The 23,970-nt window shown below is 42.0% G+C and overlaps 2 long non-coding RNA genes across 11 annotated transcripts in view; both read right to left on the bottom strand.

Annotated features, from left to right (window-relative positions):
* Positions 1–40: 40 nt before the first annotated feature.
* On the bottom strand, positions 41–1,470 carry LOC130206488 (uncharacterized). Its single transcript, XR_008834125.1, has 3 exons — positions 1,341–1,470; positions 988–1,089; positions 41–664 (listed from the first exon to the last, which is right to left on the bottom strand). It is a non-coding gene; the product is annotated as an uncharacterized LOC130206488 (long non-coding RNA).
* A 365-nt stretch (positions 1,471–1,835) lies between these two features.
* LOC130206481 (uncharacterized) overlaps positions 1,836–23,970 on the bottom strand; it is a 30,580-nt gene continuing 8,445 nt past the window's right edge. For 5 of the 10 annotated variants that reach the window (XR_008834114.1, XR_008834112.1, XR_008834110.1 and 2 more), the window contains 12 exons: positions 23,792–23,921; positions 15,975–16,087; positions 14,996–15,128; positions 14,701–14,733; positions 14,469–14,598; positions 11,665–11,886; positions 10,932–11,064; positions 10,287–10,319; positions 10,057–10,183; positions 3,472–4,153; positions 3,297–3,370; positions 1,836–2,099 (listed from right to left, as the gene is read on the bottom strand). This is a non-coding gene — a long non-coding RNA (uncharacterized LOC130206481). Of the gene's footprint in view, positions 2,100–3,296; positions 3,371–3,471; positions 4,154–8,094; positions 8,114–10,056; positions 10,184–10,286; positions 10,320–10,931; positions 11,065–11,664; positions 11,913–14,468; positions 14,599–14,700; positions 14,734–14,995; positions 15,129–15,700; positions 15,843–15,974; positions 16,088–23,791; positions 23,922–23,970 lie in introns of those variants that run through there. The other 5 variants (XR_008834115.1, XR_008834118.1, XR_008834111.1 and 2 more) reach the window with 5 other exon arrangements.

Here is a 23,970-nt window from a genome sequence, read left to right as displayed (position 1 = left end):
GAGATTAAACAGATTAAAGATAATTTATGGTACGATACGATTTAATTCAAATACCATAGCAAAAATGGACTAAAAGCATGAAATATATACATGCAAGAGGCTAACATGTGAAACACAATTTAAACAACTTTTAAAGGCCTTTTTAAAATACAATTTAATGAGCAAATTAAATCCTGCGACATCAACATTCATAACTTTTGATGGTGGTGTTTATGATGCATTTGTTTATCTTGTGTTTATGTTTATGATGTGTTTTTATTTAATAGTGGTGTTTATGATGTTTGAGTGTTATGTTATTGTAATGTGTATGAATCAGATCAAGTGATAGCTATCAACTTGCTTATGCTTGAAGCATCTTGTTCCGGAGTCCATTGACTTTGGCTGAACAAGTCGCACTGCCGATGCCCATGAACACTTTTTGAATTACTTCAAAGGTATATTTTAGTCCTTTAGGGTATACAATGTTGAGGCTGTAGAGGAGTCCCATCAGCATTGCGAAGGCTTTGGGAACATCCTTTAGCTCTTGCACAATGACTCTTTCCTCCAGCACCACAGTGACATCAACAATGTTCAAAGCCAGCAATTGTTTCCCACTTCCACCATCCTCTGCAACAATGAGCAGGCCAATGTCCACTTTTGTTGCTTCCACTTCTGAGCTGGTAGTCTGAAATTAAAATGTAATATTTAGCAACTAACCATGTCATTAACCAAACCTCATTTACTACTCTTGTTTGGGAGGACATAGGGTTACGTCTATGGAACTATACTCCCTTTAAAGTGATCACTATTGCCACCTTTAATGTTAGCAGCACACTGGTGTTTACTGTAGTTTGACACACACACACACACACAGAGACAGAGATATACATAGGCATATGACTTCTGTCTCTCACTCCCCATCTCTCTCGTTTATCATGCCATAGTTTGATAGACAAAATGTCAGTTTTATAAACTTTCTGTATTTTTAGTGCATTGATTTATACACACCTCACAGAGATGAAACTGCTGGAGTCCTCACTCAGGTAATGCGGAAGTCCAAGTAAAACAGCTGCTCTTCTCTTCTGGTTTGAAGTCTCAACAGAAGATAAACTGTCAGCAATGAAGTACAGCCATGTTACTTTTTTCTGACAACACTTGGGGATGCTCCTGTGTCACTTTGCATCTGACAAGCTAACTGTGGTTTGGAATATTACTCCATAAGATACACAAGTTAAAGTATAGTCTCCTGATAGGCATTACAATGTATATACACTTAGACACTTTATATACTGGTGTTACCATGTTACGTTTTGCTGATGGTTTAGGGCTCAAAGGATTGGGTAAAATCAGGCTATCCTTACTTGTTCATTGAGGGAATAAAGCAGATGGCGCAGGTATGCTGTACAGCTCCAGCAGTTTTGGAACATATTTGTCCAGTCCATCATAACAATGCTGGTGGAGATGAGAGGAAACCAAGCGCATGAACTCTGCACTTATCTGAGAAGTAAAACAAATGATTTGTCAGTGGTTTCCAAACTTAAAAAACATACATAGATTAAAGCTGCAAGCAGCGTCGAACGGGTCCTCGCTCACCCGCGCCGGTCGGGGGAGCCGGCGCCGAGGAGCCGGCGCCGAGGACCCGGGCGCGCCGGTCGGACTCGACTCGGGCCGCGACTTGTAACGAGCGCGACAAGTTTGGGGCGGATTCGACAAAAGTCCAGTTCAGCCACTGGTGGCGCTTTAACTACGTGAACATATTCATGCGTCGTGTATCCCGACGTGAAGTATAGACCGCGTCATGTAAATTCGATGTAAAATGCATAAATGCTTGTCGTCTTGAGTTGTGCACTGACGTCTCAATTCAATTCAGTTTATTTGTATAGCCCATTTTCACAATTTACAAATTTGTCTCGGAGTGCATTACAATCTGGACACAGACATCCCTGACCTTTGACCTCACATCGGATCAGGAAAACAGAGGAGTACTCACAATCTGACCCCGACCTCTCAAGGCATCACGTGTATGATTAGTTGGGCACAGTGCATCATCCAATCTCCATTTCAACCAAGCTGCTGAAGCAGACTGGTGTTAGCGGCTTGTAACGGTTCTTCAGCGTCATCTGGAAAACAAAATTGCAGAAACAATAATGGTGTCAATTGGTCTCTTCAAAAAGCAAATACTGGTATGATTCATAGGAATATTTTAAGACTCTGTAGGATCAAACCCGTTGAGTCATCCGGTGGAATTGGTAAGTATAAGTGATTTGAGCCGTATAAATCCTGAAATATTGGTAAGTGGAACTGTGACATGAACTTTTAACCCTAATTCATAGACCTTGAATTTTCTTTTTATAACCTTACTGCATAAACCTTGAATATTGCTTCTTAAAACCTCGTATTATAACCTTAGTTTGTTCTTTATAACCTTAATACATGAACCTTGAATTTTGCTTCTTAAAACCCCGTATTATAATCCTAATTTGTATTGATAAAAACCATTGCCGATTACAGAATAACTTAATGAACTAATTAAAGGTAATTAAAAGTAATCCTGTGGGTTTCAGACTCCCCAATAGGTACAATTCATCAGTAGTGGATCTCAGGGTCTCAGAGTGTTTCGGCCATCACTAGACACTCTCACCCGAGGGGCCCCTCCAGGGAGTACCAATTCCTGGAGTTATGTAACCCAGTGAGAAGTCTGAAAGGATCACCTTTTAAATATATTAGACGTCATGATTCTAAAGAAACCTTAGGTGGATTCATATACGATGTTATTTATGAAGTACAGCGTGAGAACTAACCCAACAGAGGGCCCCCCCAGGCACACACACAGGAAAGGACTATGTACATATACATGGAGGAAAGGTCCCCTCAGGGCAGTAACACACGTGGCACTGTTTACAATCTCAATCTAGCTCCCCCCGTAGCTGCACCCCTAGCACCGCCTGTCTGGCTGCGCCGTGACGTCAGAGGGAGAAGGAAGAAAAAGATTTTTTTGATTTTAACTCCAAAACTCGGTTTAAAATTAAGTTAACCAATTATTTTAAGGTGGTAAACAGGTTAAGGTCTCTTTTATACAAGCCCCTGGCTTGTGAGGCCGGAGGGGTAGCTTAAAATAAAGGTTTTATATTAAACGTTTTCATAAAAAGGTCCGCAGCTGCTGTTCACTCGAACCTTCCTTTTTTCTAAACCTAAACGGCGTCCCTAACGTAATCTTTAACGGACCCTATAGACTCTTTTAAAATTATCTGTTCGGTCATAAAGTGTCTAAGGAGGCTGACAGTCATAGTGTGTATGTAGTTCTAAAGTATTCTTACCCGTATCAAAGTATAGGAGCACGTCCGTGTCGTCCTGCGGTCTGTGGAGCGGGTCCGTGACACGAAATAGATCGCTAAAAACACGGGGGAACGGGTGAAACGAAGGACCTATTTAAATCACCGGTAATAACCTATATATAACAGTAATATTGGTCCGGTTGTTAAGGCTTCTCACCCGTTATAATTCTTCAGTCGAGTCCGTGTCCTTCCTTGTCCGGAGTGCGGGTACGGGAATTGGAGCGAGCGTCTAGCTGGGGGCTATTTTCCGCGGGGATTATTTCCAGTTCCGGTTCCGGTTGTCACAGGTAAGTGAAATTACGTGATATTATTCGTTGGGGAGGGGGTTTAATTAATGTCCCATAAAGGTCAGGGGTTTGTTGGTTAAAGAAGATTAAATAAATCGTGAGGCAATTAAATTCTATAATTTTTCTTTATTCTTTTAGTTTTATTAAACTCTTCGGTGGGTCCTAAAGCCCCTCTATTTTCTGGTAATGCACTAGATAAAGAGGTCCCTATTATCCCTTGATCATTATACCAGATAAGATGTTTATTGAAACGAATTTAGTCGAAGGGAAGATTGGCAGAAGAAGAACTTTACCCACTGTTTCAACTGAGGCCTTCTCCGGCCTTCCTACTACCTGTACTTATTGCCACCGAATGTGATGTAGTTAGTGATATTAATGTCCTGTAAATGATTATAGTTCTCCTCCGGGCTCTGTCTAGCTCGTGATGATGGTGGAATATTAATATGCTAGTGCTCCTAGATCATTGTGGTATAAAATCCAAAACGTGATGGAGGAAATCAAAACGATCCTTTAGGTTGTGAGGCCTGGAGTATGAAACGCAGGTGAATGTACCTGTGTGGAAATGAGAGGAGCTTTGCACAGAGTGAAACAGAAATCAATATTGGCGACATCTGGTACAGTTTAGAGCATGGTGCCAAGAGACTTTTCTTTCCGTATACTTGTGTTACATATACCTACCCATCGTTATACATGTAGGTCAAACGTAGCACCGGGGCTGCCTAATTGAATATTGTAAACAGAAATCAATATGGTTATTTTACTTTTCAATAGGTGATCAATAGGTGTTCCTGGAAGAAATGTGCTTGTTTCTTCATGTGAATGTGTTCAGGCCTTGACTGGCATCACACATGATTTTTTGGGGAAGTATTGGATGAGTTTAAGTAATAGTTTTTAACATAAAGAAATCACGGAAAGTAAAAAATTATTGGCAGTAAAAAACCGAAAATTTCCTACGGACGAAAAGTCCGTTTTTTTTCACAGTGTTCATTATTCAAGTCTTGAGATTCTATAAAACTGATTTTTAGCCGATTCTGTTGGCGTTTTGTGGGAGAAATAATCGATGGGGAAAAAGTGGAAAAGGGCCAATTCAAGCAAAAGACGCCAAAAGACGGCCAACTTTGGTGAATTATTGTAGCGCCCCTACGGTTTAAATTGCACGAAATTTGCTGTGAATGTTCCAGGCTCCTCTCTGCACATATCCTGACAGTCTGTTTTTTTTTTCCCCCAATAGTGTTGAAGTTATGAGCATTACAAAACAGGACACGCCCCTAAAATGTTCGCTGGGCCATAGATCCTTACCAGAATGATATATTTGAAATACGATGATAGATCTTAGATGATATAGCTTCCATGATCATTATCTCCAATAGGTTTGGTTTGAATTGGACCCCGTATGTCGGAGCAAACGCCTCTGATGTGGTTTTCACCAAAAAAAATATGGTGGAAAATTTAAGTAGGCGGAGCTTAGGGTACTGAGAGGCTTTTATGTAGAGCAGGTCCAAGTGGACTTGTGAAAAAAAAAGCTAGTCATTTGAACATACTGGGTGAGGGGCGTCGCCGGTCAAATTTACAGGTGGCGCTAGAGAGCAATTTTTGAAAGCCGAATTTCGACGTCGTTGTCATCCGGCTATTTTCACCAAGCCTGACAAGCTTGCCAAATTTGGTGAGTTTTGGGATATGATACATACCCCCAATATGCCCCCAATGTTCAAAAATAAAAAGTGGAATTAAAGCTGCAAGCAGCGTCGAACGGGTCCTCGCTCACCCGCGCGGGCGGGGGGAGCCGGCGCCGAGGAGCCGGCGCCGAGGACCCGGGCGCGCCGGTCGGACTCGACTCGGGCCGTGACTTGTACCGAGCGACAAGTTTGGGGCGGATTCGACAAAGTCCAGTTCAGCCACTAGGTGGCGCTTTAACTACGTGAACATATTCATGCGTCATGTGTCCCTACGTGAAGTATAGACCACGTCATGGAAGAGAGAGGAGAGAGAGGAGAGAGAGGAGAGAGAGAGGAGAGAGAGAGGAGAGAGAGGGAAGAGAGAGAGAGAGAGAGGAGAAAAAGAGATTGAGAGAGAGAGAGTTCTTATTCCATTCTAAATAACGGGCTTGTCTAGGATTTGCGTGGCCAGACTGAAAAAAAATCATAATGCCTCTGGTATTGTTCAGAGGGCCGGGCCAAATGTGGAGGCGGGCCTTAGTTTGAGGACCACTGCTCTTGGCTGTCTATCAATATAGCTCATTTTGAAAATGACGTAAGAGAGCAATACGGATCCGTATCAGACCAGCGAGGAGGGCAGGAGAGAGGGAGAGAGAGGAGAGAGAGAGAGAGGAGACAGAGAGAGGATACAGAGAGAAGAGAGAGAAAAAGAGAGAGAGAAGAGAGAGGAGAGAGAAGAGAGAGAGACAGAAAAGAAAGAGAGGAGAGAGAAGAGAGAGAGAGAGGAGAGAGAAAGAGAGAGTTCTTATTCCATTCTAAATAACGGGCTAGTCAAACAAATTTGGGGCGGACTGAAGGAAGTCCAGTTGAGCCACTAGGTGGCGCTTTAACTACGTAAACATATTCATGCGTCGTGTGTCCCTACGTGAAGTATAGATCACCTCATGTAAATTCAATGTAAAAAAAAAAAGTGATGAAAAAAAGCTGCCTTGTCTTGGAATCGAACACGCATCTCCAGGTGTCCAGACCAACACTTAACATGGTGAGCTATGAGCCAGCTGGTTTAGAGGCAGCCGTAGGAGCTCACATTATTTTGGGCAGAAAAATGTGGTTATTTTACTTCTCAATAGGTGATCAATAGGTATTCCTGGAAGAAATGTGCTTGTTTCTTCATGTGAATGTGTTCAGGCCTTGACTGGCATCACACATGATTTTTTTGCGTTAGTATTGGATGAGTTTAAGCAATAGTTTTTAACATAAAGAAATCACAGAAAGTAAAAAATTATTGGCAGTAAAAAAGCGTAAATTTTCTACCAACGAAAAGTCCGTTTTTTTTCACAGTGTTCATTATTCAAGTCTTGAGATTCTATAAAACTGATTTTTAGCCGATTCTGTTGGCGTTTTATGGGAGAAATAATCGAAGGGGAAAAAGTGGAAACTGGTCAAATCAAGCGAAAAACGCCAAAAAACGCCAACTTTGGTGAATTATTGTAGCGCCCCCTACGGTTCAAATTGCACAGAATTTGCTGTCAATGTTCCAGGCTCCCTTCTGCACATATCCTGATAGTCTGTTATTTTTTTTTCCCAATAGTGTTGAAGTTATGAGCATTCCAAAATAGGACACGCCCCTAAAATGTTCGTTGGGCCATAGATCCTTACCACAATGACATATTTTAAAAACGATGATAGATCATAGATGATATAGCTTCCATAATCATTATCTCCAATAGGTTTGGTATGAATTGGACCCCGCATTTCGGAGAAAACGCCTCTGATGTGTTTTTCACCAAAAAAAATATGGGCGAAAATTTAAGTAGGCGGAGCTTAGGGTCCTGAGAGGCTTTTTTGTAGAGGAGGTCCAAGTGGACTTGGGAAAAATAAAAGCTAGTCATTTGACAATACTGGGTGAGGGGCGTCGCCGGTCAAATTTACAGGTGGCGCTAGAGAGCAATTTTTTAAAGCCGAATTTCGACGTCGGTGTCATCCGGCTATTTTCACCAAGCCTGACAAGCTTGCCAAATTTGGTGAGTTTTGGGATATGATACGTACCCCCAATATGCCCCAATGTACAAAAATAAGAAGGAATAATAATACCCTAACAATTTCAATAGGTTCCTCTCGGTCAGACTTCGTCTGTCGCTCGACCCTAATTAAAGCTGCAAGCAGCCGAACGGTCCTCGCTCACCCGCGCGGTCGTCGGGGGAGCCGCGCCGAGGACAGGCGCGGTCGGACTCGACTCGGGCCGCGACTTGTAACGAGCGCGACAAGTTTGGGGCGGATTCGACAAAGTCCAGTTGAGCCACTAGGTGGCGCTTTAACTACGTGAACATATTCATGCGTCGTGTGTCCCTACGTGAAGTATAGACCACGTCATGTAAATTCGATGTAAAAAAAAAAAGTGAGGAAAAAAAGCTGCCTTGTCTTGGAATCAAACACAGATCTCCCGGTGCCCAGACCAACACTTATCTTGGTGAGCTATGAGCCAGCTGATTTACAGGCAGCCGTAGACGCTCACATTATTTTGGACAGAAAAATTTGGGGCGGACTGAAGGAAGTCCAGTTGAGCCACTAGGTGGCGCTTTGAGTCTGTGAACATATCCATGCATCATGTGTCCCTATAAACAAAAACTCACGAAATCCGTGATTTAAAAGCCTCGTCCAGCTGTTTACTGACGTTCGTTATGTTAGAGTGGAGAGAGGAGAGAGAAGAGAGAAGAGAGAGAAGAGGCCTGCAGCCTGCGGTCTCCTTCTTCTTCTTGATGCACTCACAGCGGTTTGCATCCATATATTTGGTGCATTACCGTCACCTGTTGGCCTGGAGTATGAAACGCAGGTGGATGCCTGGAGGTGGAAGTGACTAAATGTGACACAGTGACACAGAAATCAATATTGGCGACATCTGATACAGTTTAGAGCATGGTGCCAAGAGACTTTTCTTTCCGTCTACATGTGTTACATATACCTACCCAGCTTTATAAATGTAGGTCAAACGTAGCACCGGGGCTGCCTAATTGAAAATTTGTAGGTGGCGCTATGGAGCCAAATTACCATTTTTGAAGAATAAAAATCCTATCTGGTAACTACATCTTTGATTCTTAATATGTTTGCCAAGGGTATTTTCACAGGGAGCATGTTTAGTCCCTCCAAAGCCCCTTCGTTGTTTGATGCGAAGAATGGGTTGGCACGGCAATAGTGTAACACCGAACGTAAAATGCTTTGTGGGCTGACATCAAGACAATATTTGGATTGTGTGTTACAAATTTGAAGCCGATCTGATTGACCGACTAAGAGAAGCAAGCCTATCGTGAAAGTGAATAAATTATGGTTATTTTACTTCTCAATAGGTGATCAATAGGTGTTCCTGGAAGAAATATGCTTGTTTCTTCGTGTGAATGTGTTCAGGCCTTGACTGGCATCACACATGATTTTTTGCATTAGTATTGGATGAGTTTAAGCAATAGTTTTTAACATAAAGAAATCACAGAAAGTAAAAAATTATTGGCAGTAAAAAACCGAAAATTTCGTACCGACGAAAAGTCCGTTTTTTTTCACAGTGTTCATTATTCAAGTCTTGAGATTCTATAAAACTGATTTTTAGCCGATTCTGTTGGCGTTTTGTGGGAGAAATAATCGAAGGGGAAAAAGTGGAAAAGGGTCAAATCAAGCAAAAAACGCCAAAAAACGCCAAAAACGGCCAACTTTGGTGAATTATTGTAGCGCCCCCTACGGTTCAAATTACACGAAATTTGCTGTGAATGTTTCAGGCTCCCTTCTGCACATATCCTGACAGTCTGTTATTTTTTTCTCCCAATAGTGTTGAAGTTATGAGCATTACAAAACAGGACACGCCCCTAAAATGTTCGCTGGGCCATAGATCCTTACCACAATGATATATTTGAAAGAAGATGATAGATCTTAGATGATATAGCTTCCATGATCATTATCTCCAATAGGTTTGGTTTGAATTGGACCCCGTATGTCGGATCAAACGCCTCTGATGTGTTTTTCACACACAAAAATATGGCGGAAAATTTAAGTAGGCGGAGCTTAGGGTCCTGAGAGGCTTTTTTGTAGAGCAGGTCCAAGTGGACATGGGAAAAATAAAAGCTAGTCATTTGAACAAACTGGGTGAGGGGCGTCGCCGGTCAAACTTCCAGGTGGCGCTAGAGAGCAATTTTTGAAAGCCGAATTTCGAAGTCGGTGTCATCCGTCTATTTTCACCAAGCCTGACAAGCTTGCCAAATTTGGTGAGTTTTGGGATATGATACATACCCCTAATATGCCCCCAATGTTCAAAAATAAAAATCAGAAGAATAATTCCCCTAACAATTTCAATAGGTTCCTCTCGGTCAGACTTCGTCTGTCGCTCGGACCCTAATTAAAGCTGCAAGCAGCGTCGAACGGGTCCTCGCTCACCCACGCCGGTCGGGGGAGCCGGCGCCGAGGACCCGGGCGCGCCGGTCGGACTCGACTCGGGCCGCGACTTGTAACGAGCGCGACAAGTTTGGGGCGGATTCGACAAAAGTCCAGTTCAGCCACTAGGTGGCGCTTTAACTACGTGAACATATTCATGCGTCGTGTATCCCGACGTGAAGTATAGACCGCGTCATGTAAATTCGATGTAAAATGCATAAATGCTTGTCGTCTTGAGTTGTGCACTGACGTCTCAATTCAATTCAGTTTATTTGTATAGCCCATTTTCACAATTTACAAATTTGTCTCGGAGTGCATTACAATCTGGACACAGACATCCCTGACCTTTGACCTCACATCGGATCAGGAAAACAGAGGAGTACTCACAATCTGACCCCGACCTCTCAAGGCATCACGTGTATGATTAGTTGGGCACAGTGCATCATCCAATCTCCATTTCAACCAAGCTGCTGAAGCAGACTGGTGTTAGTTTGTAACGGTTCTTCAGCGTCATCTGGAAAACAAAATTGCAGAAACAATAATGGTGTCAATTGGTCTCTTCAAAAAGAAAATACTGGTATGATTCATAAACTTCAAAGCACAATAACATAACAAACCTGCGGCTGGACAATCCTCCGTAGTGCCACGTCCTATAAAGAAACAGAATAAACAAGAAAGTAACGGATTTGCTTTAAATAAAATTCAAATATTGTCATAATATTAATAATATTTATTTTTCGCTAACTTTAAATTGAATTCATTGAAACTGCATGGTGATATCTCATGAAAATAATTCTGGCCTAGCTGAGGTCACCAATAACAAGACTGCAGTGTAATTTTTTAAAGAAAGTTACAGATTTGCTTTAAATAAAATTCAAATATTGTCATAATATTAATAATATTTATTTTACGCTAACTTTAAATTGAATTCATTCGAAATCCGCATGGTGATATCTCATGAAAATAATTCTGGGCCTAGCTGAGGTCACCAATAACAAGACTGCAGTGTAATTTTTTTAAAGAAAGTTACAGATTTGCTTTAAATAAAATTCAAATATTGTCATATTAATAATATTTATTTTTCGCTAACTTTAAATTGAATTCATTCGAAATCCGCATGGTGATATCTCATGAAAATAATTCTGGGCCTAGCTGAGGTCACCAATAACAAGACTGCAGTGTAATTTTTTAAAAGAAAGTTACAGATTTGCTAAAAAAAAAATTCAAATATTTTCATAATATTAATAATTAATACTGCGCACCATTACGATGACTGTGCAGTGGATGCACTGCTCTGGAGGAGGTCGGGCAGTCTTGGTCCTGTGCTGGTCCCAGTCCACAGGAACTGGGGGCAACCATGCTCATTATACTGCAGTCCAAACATCTCCATAGTGTCTGCAATAGAGAGATGAACAGCAGGACACCGGAGGTTAGTACAGCAATCAACATCTGATGTGTGTCTATGTGCAGTGATTTTGATGAGCACACTTTACATCTCAATGTCAGATCCCCTTCTAGTCAGAATATGATTATACTATGTAATTAAAAACTTGTATGACAGCCGTAATATGCAAAGTAAACAGTAATTATTCTTTCAAATGGATGTGGAGCAGTTAAATAGCTACATGAATATTAACTGCATGCATCTTCAAGCTTCATCAGAACACATTTATAACGTGACGTGAATTCAAAGACACACCGTGACTCTGTTCAGAGTTTACCGTTCTTTCACTGCGGTTATGTAACGTAATATCCACAGTATTTATGTGTTCATGCCGACTGGCGAACAGGAGAAACCATTATATATTTGAATGGAGGATCGCATTAGCATGGAGCTCCTCGTGTAGCATAGCATTGAGTAACCTGTGACAATCACACACGGAGAAAGAGCACCGGATAAACACGGTGGATTTTACAGCGGTCATGTGAACAAGAGACTGCCATGACTAATTATCGTTGGATTGTAGTTCATTGTAATACATTTAAAATTCTTACCGTCTCAGACGGAGCAGACTGCAGACCAGGCCGGCAAAGCTGCAGTGTGATACTTCTTCTGCTCTAAACAGCGGTTTGCATCAATATATTTGGTGCATTACCGCCACCTGCTGGCCTGGAGTATCAGCCGGCGCCAGCACGCTGTGTTATTGTTCGTCTGCTTCTTGATGTATAAAAGCGAGTTGCATCCATATATTTGGTGCATTACCGCCACCTGCTGGCCTGGAGTATGAAACGCAGGTGAATACCTGTATGTGGAAATGAGATGAGCTTTGCACAAACATAGTGAAACAGAAATCAATATTGGCGACATCCGGTAGAGTTTAGAGCATGGTGCCAAGAGACTTTTCTTTCCGTCTACTTGTGTTACATATACCTACCCAGCGTTATACATGTAGGTCAAACGTAGCACCGGGGCTGCCTAATGGGGCTGCCTAATTGAATATTGTAGGTGGCGCTATGGAGCAAATTAGAAGGCACAGCAGAGACTCTACTTCCTGAGAATACTCAGGAATTACCACCTCAGACAGGATCTGCTTGTGTCCTTCTACCGCTGCTCCGTGGAGAGCGTCCTCACCTATTGCATCTGCGTGTGGTTCCTCAGCTGCACAGCCGCAGAGGAACGCGCTTCAGAGGGTCGTCAACTCGGCCCAGAAGATCATCGGGTGCCCCCTCCCCTCCCTGCAAGAACTGTACAGCTCTCGCTGCCTTAAGAAGGCAGTCAAGATCCTCAAGGATCCATCTCACCCGGGCAACGAACACTTTGTACGGCTGCGCTCAGGCAGGCGCTTCAAGACTACGTATAGCCAGACCAACAGACTTAAGATCAGCTTCTTTCCGAGGGCCATAAGCGCACTAAACGCTGCTAAGTTTCTAGAGAGTCAAATGTCGCATCCCCGTTCAATATGAGGAATCGTGCAATAAAAATAAAAAAACTTAGGTTTACACTATGTATAGTTCATATGATTCATTCTGGTTTTTATATTGTCTTGTTTATATTGTCTTGTTGTTTTTATATTGTCCTATTAGCACCTTGGGATTGCATCTAAATTTCGTTGTTCCTTTGCACAATGACAAATAAAGATCATTCATTCATTCATTACCATTTTTGAAGAATTAAAAGTCCTATCTGGTAACTACATCTTTGATTCTTAATATGTTTGCCAAGGGTATTTTCACAGGGAGCATGTTTAGTCCCTCCAAAGCCCCTTCGTTGTTTGATGCGAAGAATGGGTTGGCACGGCAATAGTGTAACAGCGAACGTAAAATGCTCTGTGGGCTGACATCATGACAATGTTTGGATTGTGTGTTACAAATTTGAAGCCGATCTGATTGACCGACTAAGAGAAGCAAGCCTATCGTGAAAGTGAATAAATTATGGTTATTTTACTTCTCAATAGGTGATCAATAGGTGTTCCTGGAAGAAATGTGCTTGTTTCTTCGTGTGAATGTGTTCAGGCCTTGACTGGCATCACACATGATTTTTTGCGTTAGTATTGGATGAGTTTAAGCAATAGTTTTTAACATAAAGAAATCACAGAAAGTAAAAAATTATTGGCAGTAAAAAAACGTAAATTTCCTACCGACGAAAAGTCCGTTTTTTTTCACAGTGTTCATTATTCAAGTCTTGAGATTCTATAAAACTGATTTTTAGCCGATTCTGTTGGCGTTTTGTGGGAGAAATAATCGATGGGGAAAAAGTGGAAAAGGGCCAAATCAAGCAAAAAACGCCAAAAAACGCCAAAAACGGCCAACTTTGGTGAATTATTGTAGCACCCCCTACGGTTTAAATTGCACGAAATTTGCTGTGAATGTTCCAGGCTCCATTCTGCACATATCCTGAAAGTCTGTTATTTTTTTCCCCAATAGTGTTGAAGTTATGAGCATTTCAAAACAGGACACGCCCCTAAAATGTTCGTTGGGCCATAGATCCTTACCACAATGATATATTTGAAAAAGGATGATAGATCTTAGATGATATAGCTTCCATGATCATTATCTCCAATAGGTTTGGTTTGAATTGGACCCTGTATGTCGGAGCAAACGCCTCTGATGTGTTTTTCACCAAAAAAAATATGGAGGAAAATTTAAGTAGGCGGAGCTTAGGGTACTGAGAGGCTTTTTTGTAGAGCAGGTCCAAGTGGACTTGTGAAAAAAAAAGCTAGTCATTTGAACATACTGGGTGAGGGGCGTCGCCGGTCAAATTTACAGGTGGCGCTAGAGAGCAATTTTTTAAAGCCGAATTTCGACGTCATTGTCATCCGGCTATTTTCATCAAGCCTGACAAGCTTGCCAAATTTGGTGAGTTTTGGGATATGATACATACCCCCAATATGCGCCCAATGTTCAAAAATAAGATGCGGAATAAGAATAATTAAAGCTGCAAGCAGCGTCGAACGGGTCCTCGCTCACCCACGCCGGTCGGGGGAGCCGGCGCCGAGGAGCCGGCGCCGAGGACCCGGGCGCGCCGGTCGGACTCGACTCGGGCCGCGACTTGTAGCGAGCAGGGCAAGTTTGGGGCGGATGCGACGAAGGTGCAGTTCAGCCACTAGGTGGCGCTTTAACTGCGTGAACATATTCATGCGTGTATCCCGACGTGAAGTATAGACCGCGTCATGTAAATTCGATGTAAAATGCATAAATGCTTGTCGTCTTGAGTTGTGCACTGACGTTTCAATTCAGTTTATTTGTATAGCCCATTTTTACAATTTACAAATTTGTCTCGGAGTGCATTACAATCTGGACACATAGACATCCCTGACCTTTGACCTCACATCGGATCAGGAAAACAGAGGAGTACTCACAATCTGACCCCGACCTCTCAAGGCATCACGTGTATGATTAGTTGGGCACAGTGCATCATCCAATCTCCATTTCAACCAAGCTGCTGAAGCAGACTGGTGTTAGCGGCTTGTAACGGTTCTTCAGCGTCATCTGGAAAACAAAATTGCAGAAACAATAATGGTGTCAATTGGTCTCTTCAAAAGCAAATACTGGTATGATTCATAAACTTCAAAGCACAATAACATAACAAACCTGCGGCTGGACAATCCTCCTTAGTGCCACGTCCTATAAAGAAACAGAATAAACAAGAAAGTAACGGATTTGCTTTAAATAAAATTCAAATATTGTCATAATATTAATAATATTTATTTTTATTTTTCTTAAATTGAATTCATTCAGAAATCCGCATGGTGATATCTCATGAAAATAATTGGCTGGGCCTAGCTTGAGGAGGTCACCAATAACAAGACTGCAGTGTAATTTTTAAAGAAAGTTACAGAAAAAAAAAATCAAATATTTTCATATAATAATAATTAATACTGCGCACCATTACGATGACTGTGCAGTGGATGCACTGCTCTGGAGGAGGTCGGGCAGTCTTGGTCCTGTGCTGGTCCCAGTCCACAGGAACTGGGGGCAACCATGCTCATTATACTGCAGTCCAAACATCTCCATAGTGTCTGCAATAGAGATGAACAGCAGGACACCGGAGGTTAGTACAGCAATCAACATCTGATGTGTGTCTATGTGCAGTGATTTTGATGAGCACACTTTACATCTCAATGTCAGATCCTTCTAGTCAGAATATGATTATACTATGTAATTAAAAACTTCATCACACTCTGGTTCTAACATTGCTGATGAAAGTATACAGATCTCGTAAACAATATACAGGTTAATAACACCAAATGGTATTAATATTCTTAAAGAGTAGGTAAATAATATTTACCATATACTCATTAGAATTCTGAATTAAAATAAATGGCTCAAGAAGAAGTAATAAACTTAAGCATCACTCCTAGTTTTAATAAGCTGCTGGTAGTTTAATCTCTAATAACACTTCATGTATGAATTGAGTATATGTTGTATGACAGCCGTAATATGCAAAGTAAACAGTAATTATTCTTTCAAATGGATGTGGAGCAGTTAAATAGCTACATGAATATTAACTGCATGCATCTTCAAGCTTCATCAGAACACATTTATAACGTGACGTGAATTCAAAGACACCGTGACTCTGTTCAGAGTTTACCGTTCTTTCACTGCGGTTATGTAACGTAATATCCACAGTATTTATGTGTTCATGCCGACTGGCGAACAGGAGAAACCATTATATATTTGAATGGAGGGTCGCATTAGCATGGAGCTCCTCGTGTAGCATAGCATTGAGTAACCTGTGACAATCACACACGGAGAAAGAGCACCGGATAAACACGGTGGATTTTACAGCGGTCATGTGAACAAGAGACTGCCATGACTAATTATCGTTGGATTGTAGTTCATTGTAATACATTTAAAATGCTTACCGTCTCAGACGGAGCAGACTGCAGACCAGGCCCGCAGCTGCAGTCTTCTTCTTCTTCTTCTCTAAACAGCAGTTTGCATCCATATATTTGGTGCATTACCGCCACCTGCTGGCCTGGAGTATCAGCAGGTGAACAATAACACGCTGTGTTATTGTTCGTCTGCTTCTTGATGTATAAAAGCGAGTTGCATCCATATATTTGGTGCATTACCGCCACCTGCTGGCCTGGAGTATGAAACGCAGGTGAATACCTGTATGTGGAAATGAGATGAGCTTTGCACAAACATAGTGAAACAGAAATCAATATTGGCGACATCCGGTACAGTTTAGAGCATGGTGCCAAGAGACTTTTCTTTCCGTCTACTTGTGTTACATATACCTACCCAGCGTTATACATGTAGGTCAAACGTAGCACCGGGCTGCCTAATGGGGCTGCCTAATTGAATATTGTAGGTGGCGCTATGGAGCAAATTACCATTTTTGAAGAATAAAATCCTATCTGGTAACTACATCTTTGATTCTTAATATGTTTGCCAAGGGTATTTTCACAGGAGCATGTTTAGTCCTCCAAAGCCCCTTCGTTGTTTGATGCGAAGAATGGGTTGTACGGCAATAGTGTAACAGCGAACGTAAAATGCTTTGTGGGCTGACATCATGACAATGTTTGGATTGTGTGTTACAAATTTGAAGCCGATCTGATTGACCGACTAAGAGAAGCAAGCCTATCGTGAAAGTGAATAAATTATGGTTATTTTACTTCTCAATAGGTGATCAATAGGTGTTCCTGGAAGAAATGTGCTTGTTTCTTCGTGTGAATGTGTTCAGGCCTTGACTGGCATCACACATGATTTTTGCGTTAGTATTGGATGAGTTTAAGCAATAGTTTTAACATAAAGAAATCACAGAAAGTAAAAATTATTGGCAGTAAAAACGAAAATTTCCTACCGACGAAAAGTCCGTTTTTTTCACAGTGTTCATTATTCAAGTCTTGAGATTCTATAAAACTGATTTTAGCCGATTCTGTTGGCGCTTTGTGGGAGAAATAATCGATGGGGAAAAGGTGGAAAGGGCCAAATCAAGCAAAAACGCCAAAAACGCCAAAAACGGCCAACTTTGGTGAATTATTGTAGCGCCCTACGGTTTAAATTGCACGAAATTTGCTGTGAATGTTCCAGGCTCCTTCTGCACATATCCTGAAAGTCTGTTATTTTTTCTCCCAATAGTGTTGAAGTTATGAGCATTACAAAACAGGACACGCCCTAAAATGTTCGTTGGGCCATAGATCCTTACCACAATGATATATTTAGAAAAAGATGATAGATCTTAGATGATATAGCTTCCATGATCATTATCTCCAATAGGTTTGGTTTGAATTGGACCCCGTATGTCGGAGCAAACGCCTCTGATGTGTTTTTCACCAAAAAAAATATGGTGGAAAATTTAAGTAGGCGGAGCTTAGGGTACTGAGAGGCTTTTTTGTAGAGCAGGTCCAAGTGGACTTGTGAAAAAAAAAGCTAGTCATTTGAACATACTGGGTGAGGGGCGTCGCCGGTCAAATTTACAGGTGGCGCTAGAGAGCAATTTTTGAAAGCCGAATTTCGAGGTCCATGTCATCTGGCTATTTTCACCAAGCCTGACAAGCTTGCCAAATTTGGTGAGTTTTGGGATATGATACATACCCCCAATATGCGCCCAATGTTCAAAAATAAAAAAGTGGAATAAGAATAATAATACCCCTAACAATTTCAATAGGTTCCTCTCGGTCAGACTTCGTCTGTCGCTCGGACCCTAATTAAAGCTGCAAGCAGCGTCGAACGGGTCCTCGCTCACCCACGCCGGTCGGGGAGCCGGCGCCCGCCGGGAGGAGGCGCGCCGGTCGGACTCGACTCGGGCCGCGACTTATAACGACAAGTTTGGGGCAGATTTGACAAAGTCCAGTTTCGCCACTAGGTGGCGCTTTAACTACGTGAACATATTGTGGCGCTTTAACTACGTGAACATATTCATGCGTCGTGTGTCCCTACGTGAAGTATAGATCACCTCATGTAAATTCAATGTAAAAAAAAAGTGATGAAAAAAAGCTGCCTTGTCTTGGAATCGAACACATCTCCAGGTGTCCAGACCAACACTTACATGGTGAGCTATAAGCCAGCTGGTTTACAGGCAGCCGTAGGAGCTCACATTATTTTGGGCAGAAAAATTTGGTTATTTTACTTCTCAATAGGTGATCAATAGGTGTTCCTCCAAGAAATGTGCTTGTTTCTTCGTGTGAATGTGTTCAGGCCTTGACTGGCATCACACATGATTTTTTGGGGAAGTATTGGATGAGTTTAAGCAATAGTTTTAACATAAAGAAATCAGAAAGTAAAAAAATTATTGGCAGTAAAAAAACGTAAATTTCCTACCGACGAAAAGTCCGTTTTTTTCACAGTGTTCATTATTCAAGTCTTGAGATTCTATAAAACTGATTTTAGCCGATTCTGTTGGCGTTTTGTGGAGAAATAATCGATGGGGAAAAAGTGAAAAGGAAAGGGCCAAATCAAGCAAAAAACGCCAAAAAACGCCAAAAACGGCCAACTTTGGTGAATTATTGTAGCGCCCCCTACGGTTCAAATTGCACGAAATTTGCTGTGAATGTTTCAGGCTCCATTCTGCACATATCCTGAAAGTCTGTTATTTTTTTTCCCAATAGTGTTGAAGTTATGAGCATTACAAAACAGGACACGCCCCTAAAATGTTCGTTGGGCCATAGATCCTTACCACAATGATATATTTGAAAAAGGATGATAGATCTTAGATGATGTAGCTTCCATAATCATTATCTCCAATAGGTTTGGTTTGAATTGGACCCGTATGTCGGAGCAAACGCCTCTGATGTGTTTTTCACCAAAAAAAATATGGTGGAAAATTTAAGTAGGCGGAGCTTAGGGTACTGAGAGGCTTTTTTGTAGAGCAGGTCCAAGTGGACTTGTGGGAAAAAAAGCTAGTCATTTGAACATACTGGGTGAGGGGCGTCGCCGGTCAAATTTACAGGTGGCGCTAGAGAGCAATTTTGAAAGCCGAATTTCGACGTGTGTCATCCGGCTATTTTCACCAAGCCTGACAAGCTTGCCAAATTTGGTGAGTTTTGGGATATGATACATACCCCAATATGCCCCAATGTTCAAAATAAAAAGAAGAAGAATAATATAACAATTTCAATAGGTTCCTCTCGGTCAGACTGCAATAGGTTCCCTCGACCTAATTAAAGCTGCAAGCGGGGGCCGGGACGCCGCCACCGCGCCGTCGGACTCGACTCGGCCGCGACTTATAACGAGCACAAGTTTGGGGATTCGACAAAGTCAGTTTCGAAGTCCAGTTGAGCCACTAGGTGGCGCTTTAACTACGTGAACATATTCATGCGTCGTGTCCCTACGTGAAGTAGAGATCATCATGTAAATTCAATGGAAAAAAAAAGTGATGAAAAAAAGCTGCCTTGTCTTGGAATCGAACACGCATCTCCAGGTGTCCAGACCAACACTTATCATGGTGAGCTATAAGCCAGCTGGTTTACAGGCAGCCGTAGGAGCTCACATTATTTTGGGCAGAAAAATTTGGTTATTTTACTTCTCAATAGGTGATCAATAGGTGTTCCTGGAAGAAATGTGCTTGTTTCTTCGTGTGAATGTGTTCAGGCCTTGACTGGCATCACACATGATTTTTTGCGTTAGTATTGGATGAGTTTAAGCAATAGTTTTTAACATAAAGAAATCACAGAAAGTAAAAAATTATTGGCAGTAAAAAAACGTAAATTTCCTACCGACGAAAAGTCCGTTTTTTTCACAGTGTTCATTATTCAAGTCTTGAGATTCTATAAAACTGATTTTAGCCGATTCTGTTGGCGTTTTGTGGGAGAAATAATCGATGGGGAAAAGTGGAAAAGGGCCAAATCAAGCAAAACGCCAAAAACGCCAAAACGGCCAACTTTGGTGAATTATTGTAGCGCCCCTACGGTTTAAATTGCACGAAATTTGCTGTGAATGTTCCAGGCTCCCTTCTGCACATATCCTGACAGTCTGTTATTTTTTCTCCCAATAGTGTTGAAGTTATGAGCATTACAAAACAGGACACGCCCTAAAATGTTCGTTGGGCCATAGATCCTTACCACAATGATATATTTGAAAAAGGATGATAGATCTTAGATGATATAGCTTCCATAATCATTATCTCCAATAGGTTTGGTTTGAATTGGACCGTATGTCGGAGCAAAGGGCTCTGATGTGTGTTTCCCCAATGAAAATATGGTGGAAAATTTAAGTAGGCGGAGCTTAGGGTACTGAGAGGCTTTTTGTAGAGCAGGTCCAAGTGGACTTGTGAAAAAAAGCTAGTCATTTGAACATACTGGGTGAGGGGCGTCGCCGGTCAAATTTACAGGTGGCGCTAGAGAGCAATTTTGAAAGCCGAATTTCGACGTCGTTGTCATCTGGCTATTTTCACCAAGCCTGACAAGCTTGCCAAATTTGGTGAGTTTTGGGATATGATACATACCCCCAATATGCCCAATGTTCAAAAATAAAAAGTGGAATAATAATAATTAAAGCTGCAAGCAGCGTCGAACGGGTCCTCGCTCACCACGCCGGTCGGGAGCCGAGGAGCCGCCCGCGGGCCGAGGGCGCGGTCGGACTCGACTCGGCCGCGACTTATAAGGAGCACAAGTTTGGGGCAGATTCGACAAAGTCCAGTTTCGCCACTAGGTGGTGCTTTAACTACGTGAACATATTCATGCATCACGTGTCCCTACGTGAAGTAGAGATCTCACGAAATGATTTAAAAATTCCATTCTAAATATGAAAAAAGTTGAGCCAAAGGTGGCGCTTGGTTTGAACCACTGCATCTTGGTGTCCATCAACACATCTCCAGGTGTCAGACCAACACTTATCATGGTGAGCTATGAGCCAGCTGGTTTACAGGCAGCCGTAGGAGCTCACATTATTTTGGGCAGAAAAATTTGGTTATTTTACTTCTCAATAGGTGATCAATAGGTGTTCCTCCAAGAAATGTGCTTGTTTCTTCGTGTGAATGTGTTCAGGCCTTGACTGGCATCACACATGATTTTTTTGGGAAGTATTGGATGAGTTTAAGCAATAGTTTTTAACAAAGAAATCACAGAAAGTAAAAAATTATTGGCAGTAAAAAAACGTAAATTTCCTACTGACGAAAAGTCCGTTTTTTTCACAGTGTTCATTATTCAAGTCTTGAGATTCTATAAAACTGCCTTTTAGCCGATTCTGTTGGCGTTTTGTGGGAGAAATAATCGATGGGGAAAATGTGGAAAAGGGCCAAATCAAGCAAAAAACGCCAAAAACGGCCAACTTTGGTGAATTATTGTAGCGCCCCCTACGGTTCAAATTGCACGAAATTTGCTGTGAATGTTTCAGGCTTCCTTCTGCACATATCCTGACAGTCTGTTATTTTTTTCTCCCAATAGTGTTGAAGTTATGATCATTACAAAACAGGACACGCCCCTAAAATGTTCGCTGGGCCATAGATCCTTACCACAATGATATATTTGAAATAGGATGATAGATCTTAGATGATATAGCTTCCATGATCATTATCTCCAATAGGTTTGGTTTGAATTGGACCCCGTATGTCGGAGCAAACGCCTCTGATGTGTTTTTCACCAAAAAAAATATGGTGGAAAATTTAAGTAGGCGGAGCTTAGGGTACTGAGAGGCTTTTTGTAGAGCAGGTCCAAGTGGACTTGTGAAAAACAAAGCTAGTCATTTGAACATACTGGGTGAGGGGCGTCGCCGGTCAAATTTACAGGTGGCGCTAGAGAGCAATTTTTTAAAGCCGAATTTCGACGTCGTTGTCATCCGGCTATTTTCACCAAGCCTGACAAGCTTGCCAAATTTGGTGAGTTTTGGGATATGATACATACCCCCAATATGCGCCCAATGTTCAAAAATAAAAAAGTGGAATTAAAGCTGCAAGCAGCGTCGAACGGGTCCTCGCTCACCCGCGCCGGTCGGGGGAGCCGCCCGCTCCGACTCGACTCGGCCGCGACTTATAACGAGCGCGACAAGTTTGGGGCGGATCCAGTTTCGCCAGCCGAAGAAAAGAGAGATTTAGAGAGAGGAGAGAAGAGAGAGAGGAGAGAGAGTTATGAGAGACTGAAGGAAGTCCAGTTGAGCCACTAGGTGGCGCTTTAACTACGTGAACATATTCATGCGTGTGTCCCTACGTGAAGTAGAGATCACGTCATGTAAATACAATGTAAAAAAAAAAAGTGATGAAAAAATGCTGCCTTGTCTTGGAATCGAACACACATCTCCAGGTGTCCAGACCAACACTTATCATGGTGAGCTATGAGCCAGCTGGTTTACAGGCAGCCGAGGAGCTCACATTATTTTGGGCAGGAAAATTTGATTATTTTACTTCTCAATAGGTGATCAATAGGTGTTCCTCCAAGAAATGTGCTTGTTTCTTCGTGTGAATGTGTTCAGGCCTTGACTGGCATCACACATGATTTTTTGGGAAGTATTGGATGAGTTTAAGCAATAGTTTTAATATAAAGAAATCACAGAAAGGAAAAAATAATTGGCAGTAAAAACGAAAATTTTCTACCGACGAAAAGTCCGTTTTTTTCACAGTGTTCATTATTCAAGTCTTGAGATTCTATAAAACTGATTTTTAGCCGATTCTGTTGGCGTCTTGTGGGAGAAATAATCGATGGGGAAAAAGTGGAATGGGCCAAATCAAGCAAAAACGCCAAAAACGCCAAAACGGCCAACTTTGGTGAATTATTGTAGCGCCCCCTACGGTTTAAATTGCACGAAATTTGCTGTGAATGTTCCAGGCTCCCTTCTGCACATATCCTGACAGTCTGTTATTTTTTTTTCCCAATAGTGTTGAAGTTATGAGCATTACAAAACAGGACACGCCCCTAAAATGTTCGTTGGGCCATAGATCCTTACCACAATGATATATTTGAAAAAGGATGATAGATCTTAGATGATGTAGCTTCCATAATCATTATCTCCAATAGGTTTGGTTTGAATTGGACCCCGTATGTCGGAGCAAACGCCTCTGATGTGTTTTTCACCAAAAAAAATATGGTGGAAAATTTAAGTAGGCGGAGCTTAGGGTACTGAGAGGCTTTTTTGTAGAGCAGGTCCAAGTGGACTTGTGAAAAAAAAAGCTAGTCATTTGAACATACTGGGTGAGGGGCGTCGCCGGTCAAATTTACAGGTGGCGCTAGAGAGCAATTTTTGAAAGCCGAATTTCGACGTCGTTGTCATCTGGCTATTTTCACCAAGCCTGACAAGCTTGCCAAATTTGGTGAGTTTTGGGATATGATACATACCCCCAATATGCGCCCAATGTTCAAAAATAAAAAAGTGGAATAAGAAGAATAATTAAAGCTGCAAGCAGCGTCGAACGGGTCCTCGCTCACCCACGCCGGTCGGGGGAGCCGGCGCCGAGGAGCCGGGCGCGCCGGTCGGACTCGACTCGGCCGCGACTTGTAACGAGCGACAAGTTTGGGGCAGATTCGACAAAGTCCAGTTCCGCCACTAGGTGGCGCTTTAACTACGTGAACATATTCATGCGTCGTGTCCCGACGTGAAGTATAGACCATGTCATGTAAATTCGATGTAAAATGCATAAATGCTTGTCGTCTTGAGTTGTGCACTGACGTCTCAATTCAATTCAGTTTATTTGTATAGCCCATTTTCACAATTTACAAATTTGTCTCGGAGTGCATTACAATCTGGACACATAGACATCCCTGACCTTTGACCTCACATCGGATCAGGAAAACGGAGGAGTACTCACAATCTGACCCCGACCTCTCAAGGCATCACGTGTATGATTAGTTGGGCACAGTGCATCATCCAATCTCCATTTCAACCAAGCTGCTGAAGCAGACTGGTGTTAGCGGCTTGTAACGGTTCTTCAGCGTCATCTGGAAAACAAAATTGCAGAAACAATAATGGTGTCAATTGGTCTCTTCA

The sequence above is a fragment of the Pseudoliparis swirei genome, chromosome 16 (genome assembly GCF_029220125.1).
Source record: "Pseudoliparis swirei isolate HS2019 ecotype Mariana Trench chromosome 16, NWPU_hadal_v1, whole genome shotgun sequence".
Classification (NCBI taxonomy): domain Eukaryota; kingdom Metazoa; phylum Chordata; class Actinopteri; order Perciformes; family Liparidae; genus Pseudoliparis; species Pseudoliparis swirei.
This window is presented reverse-complemented; position numbering and strand designations above follow the sequence as displayed.